The 20648-nt window shown below is 49.3% G+C and overlaps 1 protein-coding gene across 2 annotated transcripts in view; it reads left to right on the forward strand.

Moving 5' to 3' along the window:
• Positions 1–20648, forward strand: part of fkbp15b (FKBP prolyl isomerase family member 15b) — a 171687-nt gene that overhangs the window by 10592 nt on the left and 140447 nt on the right. The window lies entirely within an intron of this gene.

The raw sequence follows: 20648 nt of genomic DNA on the forward strand, positions 1-20648 counted from the left end.
TTTTGGGGAGCCGCCGCCTTGAACTGCTGCAGTCTGTGTGGTGTATGTACACCCATAGTGCTGTTAGGGAGGAGTTCCAGGGTTTTGATCCAGCGAAAGTGAAGGAATGCCGATATGTTTCTAAGTCAGGAGTACGTGTGGCTTAAGGGGAAAGATGTTCCCTTATATCTGCTGCCCTTGTACTTTTTAAAAAAAAATATGTTGAATCAAAATTTTTCCGACAACTTTTCAACCAATTAAACCCCCCCCCCCATAACAGAAAAGAGAAAGAGAAAAGAACAGAACATAAACATATCAATCAAACATACTACAGAACTTATACAATGGGTTTGTCCCGCACATAATAACCCTCCCATATGCTTTTTTACAAGTACCCCTAGGGAATGAAAACTCCCCCGCCCGCCCAAATACCCCCCCCCCCCCCCCGAAAGAGACACCCCGTCCCCTCCCCTCCCCCCTCCCTCCTTGGGATGCTGCTGCTGCTAACCGACCTCATTCTAACGCTCCGCGAGATAGTTTAGGAACGGTTGCTACCGCCTGAAGAACCCCTGCGCAGACCCTCTCAAGGCAAACTTTATCCTCTCCAGCTTAATGAACCCTGCCATGTCATTTATCCACGCTTCCACACTGGGGGGTTTCACATCCTTCCACATGAGCAAGATCCTCCGCCGGGTTACCAGGGTCACAAAGGCCAGAATACCGGCCTCTTTCGCCTCCTGCACTCCCGGCTCGTCCGCCACCCCAAATAGTGCCAGCCCCCAACTTGGCTTGACCTGGACTTTCACCACCTTGGACATAGTCTTCGCGAAACCCCTCCAGAACCCATCCAGTGCTGGGCACGACCAGAACATGTGGGCATGATTCGCCGGGCTTCCCGAGCACCTCCCGCATCTGTCCTCCATCCTAAAGAACCTACTCAGCCTCGCCCCTGTCATATGCGCTCTGTGAATGACCTTAAACTGTATCAGGCTGAGCCTGGCACATGAGGAAGAGGAATTAACCCTACTCAGGGCATCAGCCCACATACCCTCTTCAATCTCCTCCCCCAACTCCTCCTCCCAATTGCCCTTCAGCTCCTCTACCGAAGCCTGCCCCAATTCTTTCATCTCCTGATATATCACCGAAACCTTGCCTTCTCCAACCCATACACCCGAAATCACCCTGTCCTGAATCCCCTGTGCCGGGAGCAACGGGAATCCCCTCACCTGCCGCCTCACAAACGCCCTCACTTGCATATACCTGAACGCATTTCCCAGGGGTAACCCAAACTTCTCCTCTAGCCCCCCCCTAGGCTCGTCCCGTCTATAAACAGGTCCCCCATCCTTCTGATCCCTGCCTGATGCTAGCTCCGAAACCCTCCGTCCATCCTTCCTGGGATGAACCGATGGTTCTCCTGGATCGGGACCACACCGAGGCTCCCATCTCACCCCTATGTCGTCTCCACTGCCCCCAGATCTTTAGCGTTGACGCCACCACCGGACTCGTGTACCTTGTCGGCGAGAGCGACAGCGGTGCCGTCACCAGCGCCCTCGGGCTCGTTCCTTTGCAGGACGCCATCTCCAACCTCTTCTATGCCGCCCCCTTTCCCTCTATTACCCACTTAGGGATCATTGCCACGTTGGCTGCCCAATAATAGTCACCCAGATTCGGCAACGCCAGCCTTCCCTGTCCCTACTACGCTCCAGAAACCCCCTCCTTACCCTCGGGGTCTTGGTTGCCCACACAAAACCCATGATGCTCCTACCTACCCGCTTAAAAAAGGCCTTGGTAATCATAATAGGAAGGCACTGGAACACAAAAAGAAACCTCGGGAGGACCATCATTTTAATTGACTGTACCCTGCCCGCAAGCGAGAGTGGCAACACATCCCATCTTTTGAAGTCCTCCTCCATCTGCTCCACCAGCTGCGTCAAATTAAGTTTGTGCAGGGCCCCCCAGCTCCTAGCTACCTGGATCCCCAAGTACCGAAAGCTCCTTTCCGCCCTCCTCAACGGTAGGTCGTCTATCCCTCTTCCCTGGTCCCCTGGATGCACCACAAAGAGCTCACTTTTCCCTACATTGAGCTTATAGCCCGAGAAGTCCCCAAACTCCCTTAGGATCCGCGTGATCTCCACCATCCCCTCCACTGGATCTGCCACGTACAGCAACAGGTTTTCCGCATACAGCGACACCCGATGCTCCTCTCCCCCTCGGACCACCCCCCTCCATTTCTTGGACTCCCTTAATTCCATGGCCAAAGGCTCAATTGCTAATGCAAACAACAGGGGGGACAGGGGGCACCCCTGCCTCGTCCCTCGATACAGCCGAAAATACTCCGACCTCCGCCTATTCGTAGCCACACTCGCCACCGCGGTTCTATACAGGAGCTTAACCCAACTGATAAACCCCTCCCCAAACCCAAACCTCCGCAACACTTCCCAGAGATACTCCCACTCCACCCGGTCAAAGGCCTTCTCCGCGTCCATAGCTGCCACTATCTCCGCCTCTCCCTCCACCGATTGCATCATAATCACATTTAGGAGCCTCTGCACATTGGTGTTTAGCTGCCTTTCCCTTTACAAATCCCCTCTGGTCCTCATGAATCACCCCCGGGACACAGTCCTCAATTCTCATAGCCAGCACTTTTGCCAGCAACTTAGCATCCACATTGAGGAGCGAGATCGGTCTATACGACCCACATTGCAGTGGGTACTTGTCCCGCTTCAGGATCCGGGAGATCAGCGCCCCGGACATTGTCGGGGGCAGGGTCCCCCCCCCTCCCTTGCCTCATTGAAAGTCCTCACTAGCAACGGGGCTAACAGGTCCGCATACGTCATGTAAAACTCAACCGGGAACCCATCTGGCCCCGGGGCCTTCCCCGCCTGCATGCTCCCCAGTCCTTTAACCAGCTCCTCCAACCCAATTGGCACCCCCAAACCAGCCACCTCCTGCTCCTCCACCCTCAGGAACCTTAGTTGATCTAGAAATCGTCGCATCCCCTCTTCCCCCGCTGGGGGCTGAGATCTGTACAGCTCCTCATAAAAGTCCTTAAATGCCTCATTTACTTTCACCGCACTCCGCACCGTAGTTCCCCTGCTATCCTTAACTCCACCTATCTCCCTCACTGCCATCCTCTTACGGAGCTGATGTGCCAGCATCCGGCTCGCCTTCTCCTCATTATCGTATGTCGCCCCCTGTGCTTTCCTCCACTGTGCTTCTGCCTTCCCTGTGGTCAACAGGTCGAATTCCGTCTGGAGACTTCGCCGCTCCCGAAGTAGTCCCTCCTCGGGGGGCCTCTGCATATCTCCTGTCTACCCTTAGGATCTCCCCCACTAACCTCTACCTTTCCCTGCCCTCTCTCTTCTCCCTGTGAGCCCTGATGGAGATTAACTCTCCCCTGACCACTGCCTTCAGCGCCTCCCATACTACCCCCACCTGCACCTCCCCATTGTCGTTGGCCTCCAAATACCTTTCAATGCACCCCCGCACCCTCCCGCACACCACCTCATCCGCCAGTAATCCCACATCCAGACGCCACAGCGGGCGTTGGTCCCTCTCCTCTCCTAACTCCAGCTCCACCCAGTGCGGGGCGTGGTCTGAGGTAGCTATGGCCGAGTACTCCGTTCCCTCCACTTTCGGGATCAGTGCCCTACTCAAAACAAAAAAATCTATCCGGGAGTAGGCTCTCTGTACGTGAGAAAAAAAGAAAATTCCCTGGCCAGGGGCCTAGCAAATCTCCACGGATCTACTCCACACATCTGGTCCATAAACACCCTAAGCACCTTGGCCGCAGCCGGCCTCTTCCCCATCCTAGATCTGGAGCGACCTAATGCTGGGTCCAACACCATGTTGAAATCCCCCCCCCCCATTATCAAGCTTCCTGCCTCCAGATCCGGAATCCGCCCCAACATGCGCTTCATAAATCCAGCATCCTCCCAGTTTGGGGCGTATACGTTTACCAATACCACCCACGCCCCCTGAAACCTACCGCTCACCATCACGTATTGACCTCCATTGTCCACTACAATATTCTTGGCCGACTAGCCGTCTCCTTTTCTAGGCCAGTCCCGTGCCCGCGCCTCCCGCACTCTCCAGTCCCCCAGGCGGGGGAATCCCACCCTGCCCACCTCTTCTGTTTCCAGTTCCCCATTGGCCAATGCAGCAGCAACCCTATTTCCCCCCCCCGCTAGATCCCCCATAATACTCCCGTAAGTCTGCTGACCCCAGCCTCCCCCACCATCCCATTGACCCCCCCCCCCCCCGTGTGGGAATCCCCCCTCCCCAGCAATCGGTGTGTGCTCCCCCCCGCAACCCCCCCCCCCACCCTCCGTCCTTCCCTAGCGCGGGAAAAAGCCCACGCTTTCCTGAGCCGGCCCCGCCCCCTCTGGCGCCGCTCCTCTTGCGGCCTTGTCCCAATTCCTCCATCCCTCCGGCACCGGCGCCCACACTCTCTCACAGTCTCCCCATAAGATCTCTTCCCCCATCCCCATCCATCACCCAACCCGTGGAACTTTCCCTACGCGCAGTTAAAACCCTGTATACAACTGACATCCCCCCCACAACCAGAAACCTTCAGTTTGAGTCCAACTTTTCAGTTTGTATAAAGGTCCAAGCTTCCTCAGGCGTTTCAAAGTAGTGGTGTCGATCCTGAAATGTGACCCACAATCGCGCTGGCTGCAGCATTCCGAACCTCACCCCCTTCCGATGGAGCACCGCCTTGGCCCGATTAAAACCAGCTCTCTTCTTTGCCACCTCTGCACTCCAGTCTGTTGCTCTTATTAGCCTTAGTTTTATTAGCTCTGATTATGTCACCTTTGCTCACGAGTCGCCAGGTATCTTTCTGATACCACCACGTGGTTCAAGCTCAAGTTATGATTAATAAGACAACACACCGCTTAGTAAGATTGAAATCAACGGTCATTTATTATGTACAGCAATAAATACTTACACAATAATCCTACTTTCTATATCACTACCTACCACTACTGGCCAATACTTAACTTTTGGGGATGGCCCACCAGGTCAGGGAAACTAATGGCTTATCGAATTGGATCTGGCCCGCGGGATTCAAAAGGCTGATATGGGTCGATGGCTAGGCGTCTTTATCGGGTAGCGATCGCTGGAGTCAAACTTACAGTTTCTGGTCGATGTTCTTGCGAAGGTTGCGAGCAGGAGAAGAAGGGAGAGAGAGCGAGATCTGAACTTGGCCCCTCAATTTATAGGGCCCAGGGGCTTCCCGCCTCTCGGGGCGGCCCTTGACCCCGAGTCCCAAGTGATTGGACTTGTCCCCAATCACTGGGTTCGATATGCTCCAATAATGGGGCGATTCCTCGATCTGGGGGTGGTCGTTCACCTGTCTTTGTTTCGGCCACTGCAGGCGCCGAGAGGTCTGGCCTGGCATTCAATTGCTAATATGTTGCAATTGTTCCCGGGGATAGCTGATTAAACTGCAGATGTCTGTGTTGATGTGCTGCTAATAGTCGTAGGTATCGATCTGGGCCGACTTCCCCAGAGCCGAATACCCTATTCTGTCTGCAGCTGTCCGTTTGTGTCCTGTTGGCTGCTTCTCCCATCAGCCTTTTTGGTTAGCCATTTTATATCGGGTTTTGGCCAAATTAATAGGGAATCAGCCATTTTAGGTGGCTACAAGTCCTGATAGATTCGGATCTCCGTATTCTCCCACCTGCTGCTCCGCTCTTTCTTGGCCCATCTCAAGACACACTCTCTATCCACGAAACAGTGAAACCTCACCACTACCACCCTTGGCGACTCGTTGGCCTTGGGTCTCCTCGCCAGGACCCGATGAGCCCCTTCAAGCTCCAGGGGACTCGGAGAGGCCCCCGCTCCCATCAGCGAGTTGAGCATCATGCTCACCTATGCCCCGGCAACGGCCCCCTCCACTCCTTCAGGGAGACCCAGAATCCGAAGATTCTTCCTCCTCGACCTGCACTCCAGGTCCTCTAATCTTTCCGCCCACCTCTTGTGCAGCGCCTCTTGTGCCTCCATCTTCACCGCCAGGCCCAAGATCTCATCCTCGTTCTCCGAGGCTTTTTCCCGCACCTCCCGGATCGCCGCCCCTTGGGCTTTCTGGGTCTCCACTAACCCCTCGATCGCCGTCAGCATTGGCGCCAGCACCTCTTTCTTCAGTTCCTCAAAGCAGCGCCTGAGAAACTCCTGCTGCTCCTGCACCCATGCCGCTTGATCTCCGCCCGCCGCCATCTTGTTTTTTCTCCCTCTTACTTTTCGCTGCTCCAAAAACGCTTTTTTGACTGTTCCGTTCCTGGTCCAATCCATATACTATGGGGGTGGACCTTGCTATCACCTTCCCACACCTGGAAGTCGTTGAAAAATTGCCGTTGGGGCTCCTCTGGAGAGCCCAAAAGTCAGTTTTAGCGGGAGCCGCCGAATGTGCCCGGAAGCCCGCCCTTGTACTTCTAGGCGGCAGCGGTATAGAACAGTGCTGATCTTTGCAGTGTTGTTGTCTTACATCCAGATGCAAAGTAAACTGGAATTTGAATCTAAATCACTTAAATCATAGAATTTACAGTGCAGAAGGAGGCCATTCGGCCCATCGAGTCTGCACCAGCCCTTGGAAAGAGCACCCCATTTAAGCCCATGGTCCCAATTTATCCCCGTAACCCAGTAACCCCACCTAACCTTTTTGGACATTAGGGGAAATTTAGCATGGCCAATCCACTTAACCTGCACATCGTTGGACTGTGGAAGAAACCGGAGTACCCGGAGGAAACCCACGCAGACATGGGGAGTACGTGCAGACTCCGCACAGCCAGTGACTCAAGATGGAAATCGAACCTGGAACCCTGGAGCTGTGAAGCCACAGTGCTAATCACTGTGCTATCGTGCCCCCCAAACATGAAGTAAAAGCCTGCTTGTTAAAATAATTGGAAGCTCATGTCCTGATTGGCAACGTCATTGCAGTGTTGGAATACACGGTGTTGCGTCCCTGTTTATGCTAACAATCTCCACATAACATGAGAAATTGATAAAGAACAATGAAAAAGCATCTCGTGCAACTTTTCATGCTCCACTCGGGCAGCACGGTGGCACTGCTGCCTCACAGCGCCGAGGTCCCAGGTTCGATCCCGGCTCTGGGTCACTGTCCGTGTGGAGTTTGCACATTCTCCCTGTGTTTATGTGGGTTTCACACCACCACCCAAAGATGTGCAGGGTAGGTGGATTGGTCACACTAAATTGCCCCTTAATTGGAAAAAACGAATTGGGCATTCAAAATGTTTTTAAAAACAATGCTCCACTCCAATTTGCAGGGAATTGCAGCACAAACTATGCAGAAAATGGAAGAGAAGTTGTGGGAGTTGATCAAAGGCATTGTTGTAGGGGTAGGTATAAGGAGGTTTTTTGAAGGTGGTTAAGCCAAGTGAACAGTTAGGAAATTTTCAGAATTTAGGAGAACTGTGGTGTTCGGTTTGAATCCAAAGATTGGAGAAAGTGTGCGGGGATGTAGGGCTGATCGTTTGATTTGATTTATTGTCACATATACCGAGGTACAGTGAAAAGTATTTTTCTGCAGCCAATGGAACATACACAGTACGTACATAGTAGACCGAAAAAGAAGAACAGAAGACTGCAAATTTAGAAACTGTGCCCAGGCCATGGGAGGGATATGAAAATGAGGGTGAGGATTTTTTAATGTATCCACTTGACAGACTGGCAGCCAGTGGAATTTGGCAATGACATGGGTAATAGGTAGGTGGATGTTGGTAGAAGATGAGATGGATTGATTTTTATGTAAAATTGCATTTCTGAAGTAAAGTTATCGTAGGAAAAATCAAAACCAGGCTGTGAGAATAGAATATATTTTACTTTGTTATGGGGTATTCAGGTGATGGATTGAATGTTTAGTTTCCGAGTTTGCTCAGAGTTGAACTGAAGTTGGTTTCAGCCTCAATGAGACTAAGTGTATTTGCGAATTTGGTGCATAGGATTAAACAGGTGCTTTACTGCAAGAGTGCTGGAAGTTGGGCAATTAAGGGAGTTGGGAAAGAAAGGCAAAGAGGTGTTCTTTGCTTTTTTTTCTTTCTAACCTTCTCCGCCTCAATTGACATTGGTTTCATCATTAGACTTTCAATTCCAGATTTTAATTCTAGATTTTTATTGAATTCAAATTCCACCGTCTGCCTTGGTGGTATTTAAACCCGGGTCTCTGGATTACTAGTCCAATGACTGCCTCTATGCCATTGCTTCCCTTCTCTGGTAAGTGAAAAATGAAATGAAATGAAAATCGCTTATTGTCACAAGTCGGCTTCAAATGAAGTTACTGTGAAAAGCCCCTAGTCGCCACATTCCGGCGCCTGTTCGGGGAGGCTGTTACGGGAATCGAACCGTGCTGCTGGCCTGCCTTGGTCTGCTTTCAAAGCCAGCGATTTAGCCCTGTGCTAAACAGCCCCTAGCAGTGGTTAGCACTGCTGCCACATGGCGCCGAGGACCAAGGTTCGATCCTGGCCCCGGGTCACTGTCTGTGTGGAGTTTGCACATTCTCCCTGTGTCTGTGTGGGTCTCACCCCCAGAACCCAAAGATGTGCAGGCTAGGTGGATTGGCCACGCTAAATTGACCCTTTATTGGGAAAAAAAGAATTGGGTACTCTAAATTTATAAAAAAAGAACATAGGTGATGTAGCACAGCTGCGACCTGTGCGAGCTCCTGGATGCCAGTTTGATCCAGGGTGCAAATCTTTGCAGTAATTGCTTGAAGTTTGAGCAGCTTTGGTTCAAATAGTTTGAGTTGGAGGCTGAACTACAGACACGGCAATGCATCAGGTAGCTGGGAAGTTACCTGGATTATTTCTACCAGGACGCATTCACGTCTCTTAGGACAGGGTCTTCTGATTTGGTCAGTGTAACTGTGAATGAGACAGGTATGGGGATTCCGGGCAGGAGCACAGGAGCCTTCGCCTTTAAAATTGTCTTAATGGGTTTGAGGTTTTTTTCAGCTTGTTTGGATGAGAGTGGGGCTACAGGATGGATGAGCTGACTGGCTATGGTACAGGAAGCCATTCAAATTGGGGGAAAAAAGAGGAATTTAGTGGTAGTAGGGGATAGTATAGTCAGAGGGATTGACACTGCAGCACAGAGAGTGAGTCCAGACAACTGGGTTTGGGAAATCTCCTCAAAGAACAATACAGCATAGGAACAGGCCCTTCGGTCCTCCAAGCCTGTACTGGTCATGATGCCACCCTTGGCCACAGCCCTCAGCACTCCTAGTACCGTATCCCTCAATACCGCTGGATGGAACCTACAGTGGGAGGGATGGACCTGGTCATTGTGGCCCATGTAGGTACCAACGACACAAGCAGGCTAAGGAAGGATATTTTGTATATCCACTGAGGATCGAGGTACCAAATTAAGAAGCAGAACCTCCGGTCATAATCTCTGGATTGTTACCCGAGCCATGTGCAAATTGGCACAAGACAAATCCGATTCCAAAGATGAATGTATTTCTCAGAGTGGTATTAGAAAAGTGGCTCCTGGTTGATGGGCCACTGGCTCCAGTACTGGGGAAAGTAGGATCTGTACCATTGAAACAGTGTACACCCGAACTACACTAGGTTCTTGTGAGCTGCATAACTAGAGAAGAAGAGAGTGGTTTTAAACTACATAGAAGGGGCAAGGGATCAAATTTGGGAAGATGTAGTAAATCAAAGAGCAGAGAGAAGACAAAAGAGAAAGGTATTATTCTGGGAAGTGCTAGACAGGAAGGAATAGAGAAAACAAATCTAATTGTATAGAAAGGATGAAACTAAAAGCTCTGTATCTGAATGCACGTAGCATTTGGAACAAAACAAATGAACTGAGCGCACATAGAAATAAATAAGTACAACGTGATAGACATTACAGAGACATGGCTGCAGGAGGATATGGATTGGGACCAGAGTAATAAAGAGAACAGGGTATTTAGGAAGGATAGGAAGTGAGGAAAAGGGATGGCTGTTAGATTTTAAAAATGTTTTTATTGCAGTTTTTCATTTTACACACTGTACAGTAGACAAGGGTATGTGCATCGGTTACAACATTCAAGACATTTCCATTGATATTACCCCACCTCCATTGATATTACCCCACCCCCGCACCCCTTTTTGTTGCGGTAAGATATTTTCTTGGGTCTCATTTTATACAGTGGGCAATTGTCATCTATTTACATATATTTGGTTATTTCCCCTTTCCTTTCCTCCCTTTGTCAATTGGTTGGTCCCGCCCCACCCCAATTCCTGTTTTTGGTGTTTCTTTGGAGGTTCTGTCCTTTGTGGCCTTACTCTAGACCCCCTGATATCAGTTTTGTCTGTTCTCCAGCCTCCCTCTCCTTTCTGGCCTCCGCTCCCTGACTGTTTCCTGCAGTCTCGTGCCTCCTGTGTGCCCCTCCCCTCCCCTTGCTCTGTCCATTTTCACTTGCCTTTAATAAGCGGTGAGCCTGCTTGGTCCTCACAATCACATTTGCTTTGCCATTCAGTGTTACGTTTCTTCAGCTGATGATTTATGTTTTCGCTGCATCATTTGAAAAAAATCAAGAGGTTTGTCCTTGAACTTGTCATGTTTAGTCTTCAAATGCCTTTGCAGTTTTGAGGAGTTTAAACTCTCATGTGTCAGTACTCCGCTGCATATAACACATGGGGGCTTTGCATCCTGATTTGCATTGGCACAATTAACAAAGCCGTGCTTCAAGAAATCATCTTTATACTGCTTTCTTTGGCTGTTCATCAGAGGATCTAGAGCTCTCTACAAAGCTAACACAGAGCTTTGTCAGCCTTTGACAGCCATGCCATTGCCACTTCGACTGCCGCCTTTATTTTGGCCTGAATATCATCTCTCATCTCCTTCAGTTCCCTGGTGTGGAACATCTTCCATCCATCACCTGGCCAGGAGAGGGGAGGCGGGGACTCTTTTCGAGTCGTCGGTTTCCCCCTCTCGGGGTAGCTGGGGACCCCTTGCTTCGTGGGTCTGCTGATCACTTGCTTGCCACTCCTGTCCCTTGCCACAGTGTGTGGTGTCTTGAACTGGTGCTTCCTGCATCCTTGCTGTATTTCTTGTTTAGGGTGAGGGGATGTTTTAGTTCAATTTTGTGGGCTAAATTCGGCTAAAAGTACCTATTATTCTGTCTAAATTCGGCTAAAAGTACCTATTATTCTGTCTTTCAGAGGAGAGCCACCTGGTGTGCGACTACTCAGCACATCCCCATCACCAGAAATCTAGCTCTGTTAGTTAATGATATTAGCACAATAGAGTGGGATGACTTAAGTTCAGGAAACCAGGATGTGGAAGTGGTTTGGGTAGAGATGAGAAAGAAGTCACTTGTGGGAGTTGCATACAGGCAATTGAACAGTAACCACATAGAACATATAGAACATAGAACAATACAGCGCAGTACAGGCCCTTCGGCCCACGATGTTGCACCGAAACAAAAGCCATCTAACCTACACTATGCCATTATCATCCATATGTTTATCCAATAAACTTTTAAATGCCCTCAATGTTGGCGAGTTCACTACTATAGCAGGTAGGGCATTCCACGGCCTCACTACTCTTTGCGTAAAGAACCTACCTCTGACCTCTGTCCTATATCTATTACCCCTCAGTTTAAAGTTATGTCCCCTCGTGCCAGCCATTTCCAGCCGCGGAAGAAGGCTGTCACTGCCCACCCTATCCAACCCCCTGATCATTTTGTATGCCTCTATTAAGTCTCCTCTTAACCTTCTTCTCTCCAACGAAAACAACCTCAAGTCCATCAGCCTTTCCTCAGAAGAGTTTCCCTCCATACCAGGCAACATCCTGGCAAATCTCCTCTGCACCCGCTCCAAAGCCTCCACGTCCTTCCTATAATGCGGTGACCAGAACTATACGCAATACTCCAAATGCGGCCGTACCAGAGTTCTGTACAGCTGCAACATGACCTCCTGACTCCGGAACTCAATCCCTCTACCAATAAAGGCCAACACTCCATAGGCCTTCTTCACAACCCTATCAACCTGGGTGGCAACTTTCAGGGATCTATGTACATGGACACCTAGATCCCTCTGCTCATCCACACTTCCAAGAACTTTACCATTAGCCAAATATTCCGCATTCCTGTTATTCCTTCCAAAGTGAATCACCTCACACTTCTCTACATTAAACTCCATTTGCCACCTCTCAGCCCAGCTCTGCAGCTTATCTATATCCCTCTGTAACCTGCTACATCCTTCCACACTATCGACAACACCACCGACTTTAGTATCGTCTGCAAATTTACTCACCCACCCTTCTGCGCCTTCCTCTAGGTCATTGATAAAAATGACAAACAGCAACGGCCCCAGAACAGATCCTTGTGGTACTCCACTTGTGACTGTACTCCATTCTGAACATTTCCCATCAACCACCACCCTCTGTCTTCTTTCAGCTAGCCAATTTCTGATCCACATCTCTAAATCACCCTCAATCCCCAGCCTCCGTATTTTCTGCACTAGCCTACCGTGGGGAACCTTATCAAACGCTTTGCTGAAATCCATATACACCACATCAACTGCTCTACCCTCATCTACCTGTTCAGTCACCTTCTCAAAGAACTCGATAAGGTTTGTGAGGCATGACCTACCCTTCACAAAGCCATGCTGACTATCCCTGATCATATTATTCCTATCTAGATGATTATAAATCTTGTTTCTTATAATCCCCTCCAAGACTTTACCCACTACAGACGTGAGGCTCACCGGTCTATAGTTGCCGGGGTTGTCTCTGCTCCCCTTTTTGAACAAAGGGACCACATTTGCTGTCCTCCAGTCCTCTGGCACTATTCCTGTAGCCAATGATGACATAAAAATCAAAGCCAAAGGTCCAGCAATCTCTTCCCTGGCCTCCCAGAGAATCCTAGGATAAATCCCATCAGGTCCTGGGGACTTATCTATTTTAAGCCTGTCCAGAATTGCCAACACCTCTTCCCTACGTACCTCAATGCCATCTATTCTATTAGCCTGGGCTCAGCATTCTCCTCCACAACATTATCTTTTTCCTGAGTGAATACTGACGAAAAATATTCATTTAGTATCTCGCCTATCTCTTCAGACTCCACACACAATTTCCCATCCCTGTCCTTGACTGGTCCTACTCTTTCTCTAGTCATTCGCTTATTCCTGACATACCTATAGAAAGCTTTTGGGTTTTCCTTGATCCTTCCTGCCAAATACTTCTCATGTCCCCTCCTTGCTCGTCTTAGCTCTCTCTTTAGATCCTTCCTCACTACCTTGTAACTATCCATCGCCCCAACTGAAACTTCACACCTCATCTTCACATAGGCCTCCTTCTTCCTCTTAACAAGAGATTCCACTTCCTTGGTAAACCACGGTTCCCTCGCTCGACGCCTTCCTCCCTGCCTGACTGGTACATACTTATCAAGAACACACAGTAGCTGATCCTTGAACAAGCCCCACTTATCCAGTGTGCCCAACACTTGCAGCCTACTTCTCCACCTTATCCCCCCCAAGTCACGTCTAATGGCATCATAATTGCCCTTCCCCCAGCTATAACTCTTGCCCTGCGGTGTATACTTATCCCTTTCCATCATTAACGTAAACGTCACCGAATTGTGGTCACTGTCCCCAAAGTGCTCTCCTACCTCCAAATCCAACACCTGGCCTGGTTCATTACCCAAAACCAAATCCAACGTGGCCTCGCCTCTTGTTGGCCTGTCAACATATTGTTTCAGGAAACCCTCCTGCACACACTGTACAAAAAACGACCCATCTATTGTACTCGAACTATATCTTTTCCAGTCAATATTTGGAAAGTTAAAGTCTCCCATAATAACTACCCTGTTACTTTCGCTCTTATCCAGAATCATCTTCGCCATCCTTTCCTCTACATCCCTAGAACTATTAGGAGGCCTATAAAAAACTCCCAACAGGGTGACCTCTCCTTTCCTGTTTCTAACTTCAGCCCATACTACCTCGGAAGAAGAGTCCCCATCTAGCATCCTCTCCGCCACCGTAATACTGCTCTTGACTAGCAGCGCCACACCTCCCCCTCTTTTGCCTCCTTCTCTGAGCTTACTAAAACACCTAAACCCCGGAACCTGCAACATCCATTCCTGTCCCTGCTCTATCCATGTCTCTGAAATGGCCACAACATCGAAGTCCCAGGTACCAACCCATGCTGCCAGTTCCCCTACCTTGTTTCGTATACTCCTGGCATTGAAGTAGACACACTTCAAACCACCTACCTGAACATGGCCCCCTCCTGCGACGTCAAATCTGTGCTCCTGGCCTCTATACTCTTATTCTCCCTTACCCTAAAACTACAATCCAGGTTCCCATGCCCCTGCTGCATTAGTTTAAACCCCCCCAAAAAGCACTAACAAATCTCCCCCCCAGGATATTTGTGCCCCTCAGGTTCAGGTGTAGACCATCCTGTCTGTAGAGGTCCCACCTTCCCCAGAAAGAGCCCCAGTTACCCAGAAATCTGAATCCCTCCCGCCTGCACCATCCCTGTAGCCACGTGTTTAAATGCTCTCTCTCCCTATTCTTCATCACACTATCACGTGGCACGGGCAGCAACCCAGAGATAACAACTCTGTTTGTTCTAGTTCTGAGCTTCCATCCTAGCTCCCTGAAAGCCTGCCTGACATCCTTGTCCCCTTTCCTACATATGTCGTTAGTGCCAATGTGGACCACGACTTGGGGCTGCTCCCCCTCCCCCCTAAGGACCCGGAAAACACGATCCGAGACATCACGTACCCTTGCACCTGGGAGGCAACATACCAAACGTGAGTCTCTCACGCTCCCACAAAATCTCCTATCTGTGCCCCTGACTATAGAGTCCCCAATTACTAATGCTCTGCTCCTCTCCCCCCTTCCCTTCTGAGCAACAGGGACAGACTCCGTGCCAGAGGCCCGTACCCCATGGCTTACCCCTGGTAAGTTTCCCCCCCCCCACAAGTATCCAAAGCGGTATACTTGTTTCTCAGGGGAACGACCGCAGGGGATCCCTGCACTGACTGCTTTTTCCCAGTCCCTCTTACAGTTACCCACCTATCTCCAATCTTTGGTGTAACTAATTCCCTGAAGCTGCTATCTATGACCCCTTCTGCCTCCCGAATGATTCTAAGTTCTTCCAACTCCAGCTCCAGTTCCCTAACTCGGTCTTGGAGGAGCTGGAGATGGCAGCACTTCCTGCAGGTAAAATCAGCAGGGACACTAACTGCATCCCTCACCTCAAACATCCTGCAGGAGGAACATTGCACTTCCTTCCCTGCCATTCCTCTAACTTTCTACCAAGATCTGGCTAACAACTAAATTAAATTTTTTATAAAAAATAATAATAATATAATAAAATATGGTACTTACCTCAGACCAATGGGTTTTATTATTAGGTTAGAGGAGGAGGGCGAGTGAGAGTGTCTTGGGTTTCCTCTCCACCAGAATTTATTGGTGAGGGTCTTCCCAGACGTCCGCGGGCCAACTTCCTGTTCCCGCCTAAAACACTAATTTAAAAAAAAAAAATTCTCAGCTCCTGCTGAAATTGACTAACCAGCCAGCTCCACTCCCGCCGAAATTGACTGGCCTGCCCCTGCAAAGACAAGTGCTTTTAAAGGACAGACTTACCTCCCAGCAGCCACTTCCGCACTGCTCCCGCTGAAACTGACTCACCAGCTGTTCTCCCGCCGAAATCGACTGGCCTGCCCCTGCAAAGAGAAGTGCTTTTAAAGGACAGACTTACCTCCCAGCAGCCAGTTCCGCACTGCTCCCGCTGAAACTGACTCACCAGCTGTTCTTCATCCGAAATCGACTGGCCTGCCCCTGCAAAGACAAGTGCTTTTAAAGGACAGACTTACCTCCCAGCAGCCACTTCCGCACTGCTCCCGCTGAAACTGACTCACCAGCTGTTCTCCCGCCGAAATCGACTGGCCTGCCCCTGCAAAGACAAGTGCTTTTAAAGGACAGACTTACCTCCCAGCAGCCACTTCCGCACTGCTCCCGCTGAAACTGACTCACCAGTTGTTCTCCCGCCGAAATCGACTGGCCTGCCCCTGCAAAGACAAGTGCTTTTAAAAGGACAGACTTACCTCCCAGCAGCCAGTTCCGCACTGCTCCCACTGAAACTGACTCACCAGCTGTTCTCCCGCCGAAATCGACTGGCCTGCCCCTGCAAAGACAAGTGCTTTTAAAGGACAGACTTACCTCCCAGCAGCCAGTTCCGCACTGCTCCCGCTGAAACTGACTCACCAGTTGTTCTCCCGCCGAAATCGACTGGCCTGCCCCTGCAAAGACAAGTGCTTTTAAAAGGACAGACTTACCTCCCAGCAGCCAGTTCCGCACTGCTCCCACTGAAACTGACTCACCAGCTGTTCTCCCGCCGAAATCGACATGTAGCACAATGGAAGGAATAATTGGAGCATATTGGAAAGGCAAGGTGATAATCATGGGAGATTTTAGTTTACATATAGACTGGAAAAATCAGCTGGGCAAAGGTAGCCTAGTTGAGAAGTTCATTGAATGTTTTCGGGATAGTTTCTTGGAATGGCATGTTCTGGAGCCAAGAAGGGAGCGGGTTAAATGCGACCTGATATTGTGCAACAAGATGTGAGTAATAGAACAAAGAACAATACAGCACAGGAACAGGCCCTCCAAACCTGTGCTGATCACGTGTCCTATCTAGACCAACCGCCTGTATCCTATACCCATCTATTCATGTGCCTATCCAGATAAGTCTTAAAGATTGCTGACGTATCTGCCTTAAGCACCTCACTTGGCAGTGCATTCCAGGCCACCATCACCCTCTGTGTATATTAAACCCCCCCCCCCTCACCTTGAACCTGTGCCCCCTTGTAATTATCATTTCCGCCCTGGCCCCTAATAATTTAATAAACTTCTATCAGGTCGCCCCTCCGCCTCCGTCTCTCCAGGGAGAACAATCCCAGTTTATTCAATCTCTCCTCATAGCTAATACCCTCCATACCAGGCAACATCCTGGTAAACCTTTTCTGTACTCTCTCCAAAGCTTCCACATCCTTCTAGTAGTACGGTGACCAGAATTGGACACAGTATTCCAAATGTGGCCTAACCAACGTTCTACATAATTGTAACATAATTTTCAAGCTTTTATAGTCGATACCCCATCCTATGAAGACAAGCATGCCATGTGCTTTCTTTACCACCATTTCCACCTGTGCTCCGTTCGGAAAAACACCCTTCCACTGATACCCTCTGTCTTCTATGGCCAAGCCTGTTCTCGATCCATCCAGCTAGTTCACCCCTGACCCCATGTGACCTAATCTTTTGCACCAGCCTGCCATGAGGGACCTTATCAAATGCTTTGCTAAAGTCCATGTAGACCACATTCACAGCCTTTCCCTCATCAATCATTTTTGTCACCTCCTCAAAATTCAATCAAATTAGTGAGACATGACCTCCCTCATACAAAACCATGCTGTCTGTCGATAATAAGACCATTCACTTCCAAATGTGCATAAATCCTACCTCTGAGAATCTTTTCCGACAATTTCACTATCACTGATGTCAAGCTCACTGGCCTATAATTACACAGATTATCCTTGCAACCCTACTTAAATAACGGTACAACATTGGCTATCCTCCAATCCTCTGGAATCTCACCTGTGGCCAATGAGGACCCCAAGATTTCTGCAGAGTCCCAGCGATTTCATCTCTTGCCTCCCTCAGTAATCTGGGATAGATGCCATCTGGCCCTGGGGGTTTGTCTACCTTAATGCTTTGTAACAAACCTATCACTTCCTCCCTCATAATAACGACCTGTTCTAAAGTGTTTACACATCCTTCTGAGACACCACCAATCAACATATCTCTCTCTCCTTTGTGAATACCAATGCAAAATACTCATTAAGGACCTCACCTACTTCCTCTGGTTCTATACATAATTTCCCTCCTTTGTCCTTGAGTGGGCCAACTCTTTCTCTAGCTAACCTCTTGTTCCTATATGCATATAAAATGCCTTGGGATTCTCCTTAATCCTGTCTGCATAGGACATTTCATGACTCCTTTTTGCCCTCCTAACTCCCTGCTTCCCTCCTAACTCCCTGCTTGAGCTATTTTCTACTATCCTTGTATTCCGCAAGCGCTTTATCTGTTTTTAGTTGCCTGCACCTCCCATATGCATTTTTTTTCTTTTTGACAAGATTCTCAATTTCCCTAGTCCTCCATCGTTCCCGAGTCATGCCTTTACTGTCTTTCCTTTTTACCGACACATGCCTGTCTTGCACTCCCATCAACTGCTCCTTAAAAGACTCTCCAAATGTGGATTTGCCCTCAAAAGGCCTCTCCCAAACAACAGCCTCCAAATCCTGCCTAATCTAGTTGTAATTAGCCGTACCCCAATTTAGCACCTTAACCCTCGGACAACGCTCGATACTTTTCCATGAGTATCCTAAAGCTTAAGGAATTGTGGTCACTGTTCGCCACATGTTCTCCCACTCTGATGTTGATGATCTGGCCGGACTCGTTCCCTAGTACTAGGTCCAATATATCCCCCTCTCTAGTCGGACTATCCACATATTGTTCCCAAAAATCCTTTGTGGACACATTTAACAAATTCCTCACCATCCAGACCCCTAGCCCTAAGGGATTTCCAGTCAATATAATATATGATCTCCTAGTGAAGGCACCCCTAGATAACAGCAACCATAATATGACTGAATTTTACATTCAGTTTGGAGGAGAGAGAGGAGTGGATCTGAGACTCTTTTTATAACCTTAAATAAGGGCAATTATAAGTGCATGAAAACTTGAGCTGGCTAAAGTCAATAGGCAAATTAGGTTAAGGGATAGGTCAATAGTGATGTAGTGGCAATGGGTATATTTCTGAATGCACAGAATAGATACATTCCAGCAAGTGACAAAAAGTTTGAGGGATGGACCCACCATCTGTGGCTAACTAGAAAGGTTAAAGATAGTGTCAAACTTTAAAAAAAAATTTTTTTCCAAGTGGCAAATTGTTTAGTGTGGCCAATCCACCTACCCTGCACATCTTTGGGTTGTGGGGGCAAAACCCACGCAAACACGGGGAGAATGTGCAAACTCCACACAGAAAGTGACCCAGAGCCAAGATCAAACCTGGGACCTCAGCGCTGTGAGGCAGCAATGCTAATCGCTGCGCCACCCTGCTGCCCTGTGTCAAACTTAAAGAAAAAGCATATAATTGTGCAAAGACAGCTGACAGGTCAGAATGCAAGGAACAGCAAAGGATGACTAAAAGATAAATGTGGGGAAAGAGGAAGCTAGACAGAAATGGTAAGAGTTTCTAAAGGTTCTTTTTTTTTTAAAAAGAGAAGTGAGTTAACAAAGAGAGTGTTGGTCCTATAGAAAGTCAGTCTGGAGAATTGATAATAGAATACAAGGAAATGGAAGATGAATTGAACAGATATTAACATCCCAGAAGCGGCTGTTAACCAGGAACTAGGGAGGGAATAACCTAGGAAAGTTAGTCACCAGAGAAGTGGTACTGAGTAAATTGTTGGACCTGCAGGCTGACAAGAGCCCAGGTCCTGATGGACTCCTAAAAGAAGTGTTGAGTGAGATAGTTGATGCATTGGTTTTAATTTTCCAAAACTCCTTAGATTTTGGGACGGTCCCTTTAGATTGGAGATAGAAAGTGGGAAATACAGGACAGTTAGCTTAACATCTGATGTGGGGAGAATATCAGAAGCTATTATTGAAGAAACTGGATACGTTAGAAGGTAATCTGGTGACTTCCGGTTGCGGCGATGCGGAGCTAAGCCGCACATTTCGGCAGCTCCCGCTAGAACGGACTTTTGGGCTCTCCGGAGGAGCCCCACCGGAACTTTTTTGATCGAATCCTGTGTGGCAAGGTGAAGTATGGTCCCCCTTCCGTAGTGTATGGAGGGGACTAGAAGTAGAGGGACAAAAAAAGAAGCTTTGGAGCAGCGGCAGAAACGAGGGGGAGAAAACAAGATGGCGGAGGGCGGAGATTGAGCAGCATGGGGGCCGGACCAGCAGGAGTTTCTCGGGCGCTGCGTGGAGGAGCTTAAAAAGGAGGTGCTGGCGCCAATGATGTTGGCGATCGAGGGGCTGAAGGCGACCCAGAAGGCCCGGGCGGTAGAGCTCCGAGATGTGAAGGAAAAAACTAATGAGAACGAGGATGAGATCTTGGGCCTGGCGGTGAAGATGGAGGCGCACGAGGCACTGCACAAGCGGTGGGCCGAGAGATTCGAAGTCCTGGAGAACAGGTCGCGGAGGAAGAACCTCCGGATTCTAGGTCTCTCCGAAGGAGTGGAGGGGGCTGATGCTGGGGCGTATGTGAGCACGATGCTCCATTTGCTGATGGGTGCGGAGGCCTCTCCGAGCCCTCTGGAGCTAGAAGGGGCTCACCGGGTCCTGGCGAGGAGACCCAAGGCTGGTGAGCTGCCAAGGGCGATAGTGGCGAGGTTCCATCGTTTCGCGGACTGAGAGAGTGTCCTGAGATGGGCCAAGAAAGAGCGGAGCAGTAGATGGGAGAATGCGGTGATCTGAGTTTATCAGGACTGGAGCGCGGAGGTGGCAAAAAGGAGAGCTGGCTTCAATCGGGCCAAGGCGGTGCTGCATTAAAAAAAGGGTGAGATTCGGAATGCTGCAGCCAACGCGACGGTGGGTCACGTACCAGGACCGACACCACTATTTCGAAACGCCAGAAGAGACTTG

This window comes from Scyliorhinus torazame, chromosome 22 (assembly GCF_047496885.1).
Source record: "Scyliorhinus torazame isolate Kashiwa2021f chromosome 22, sScyTor2.1, whole genome shotgun sequence".
NCBI lineage: Eukaryota > Metazoa > Chordata > Chondrichthyes > Carcharhiniformes > Scyliorhinidae > Scyliorhinus > Scyliorhinus torazame.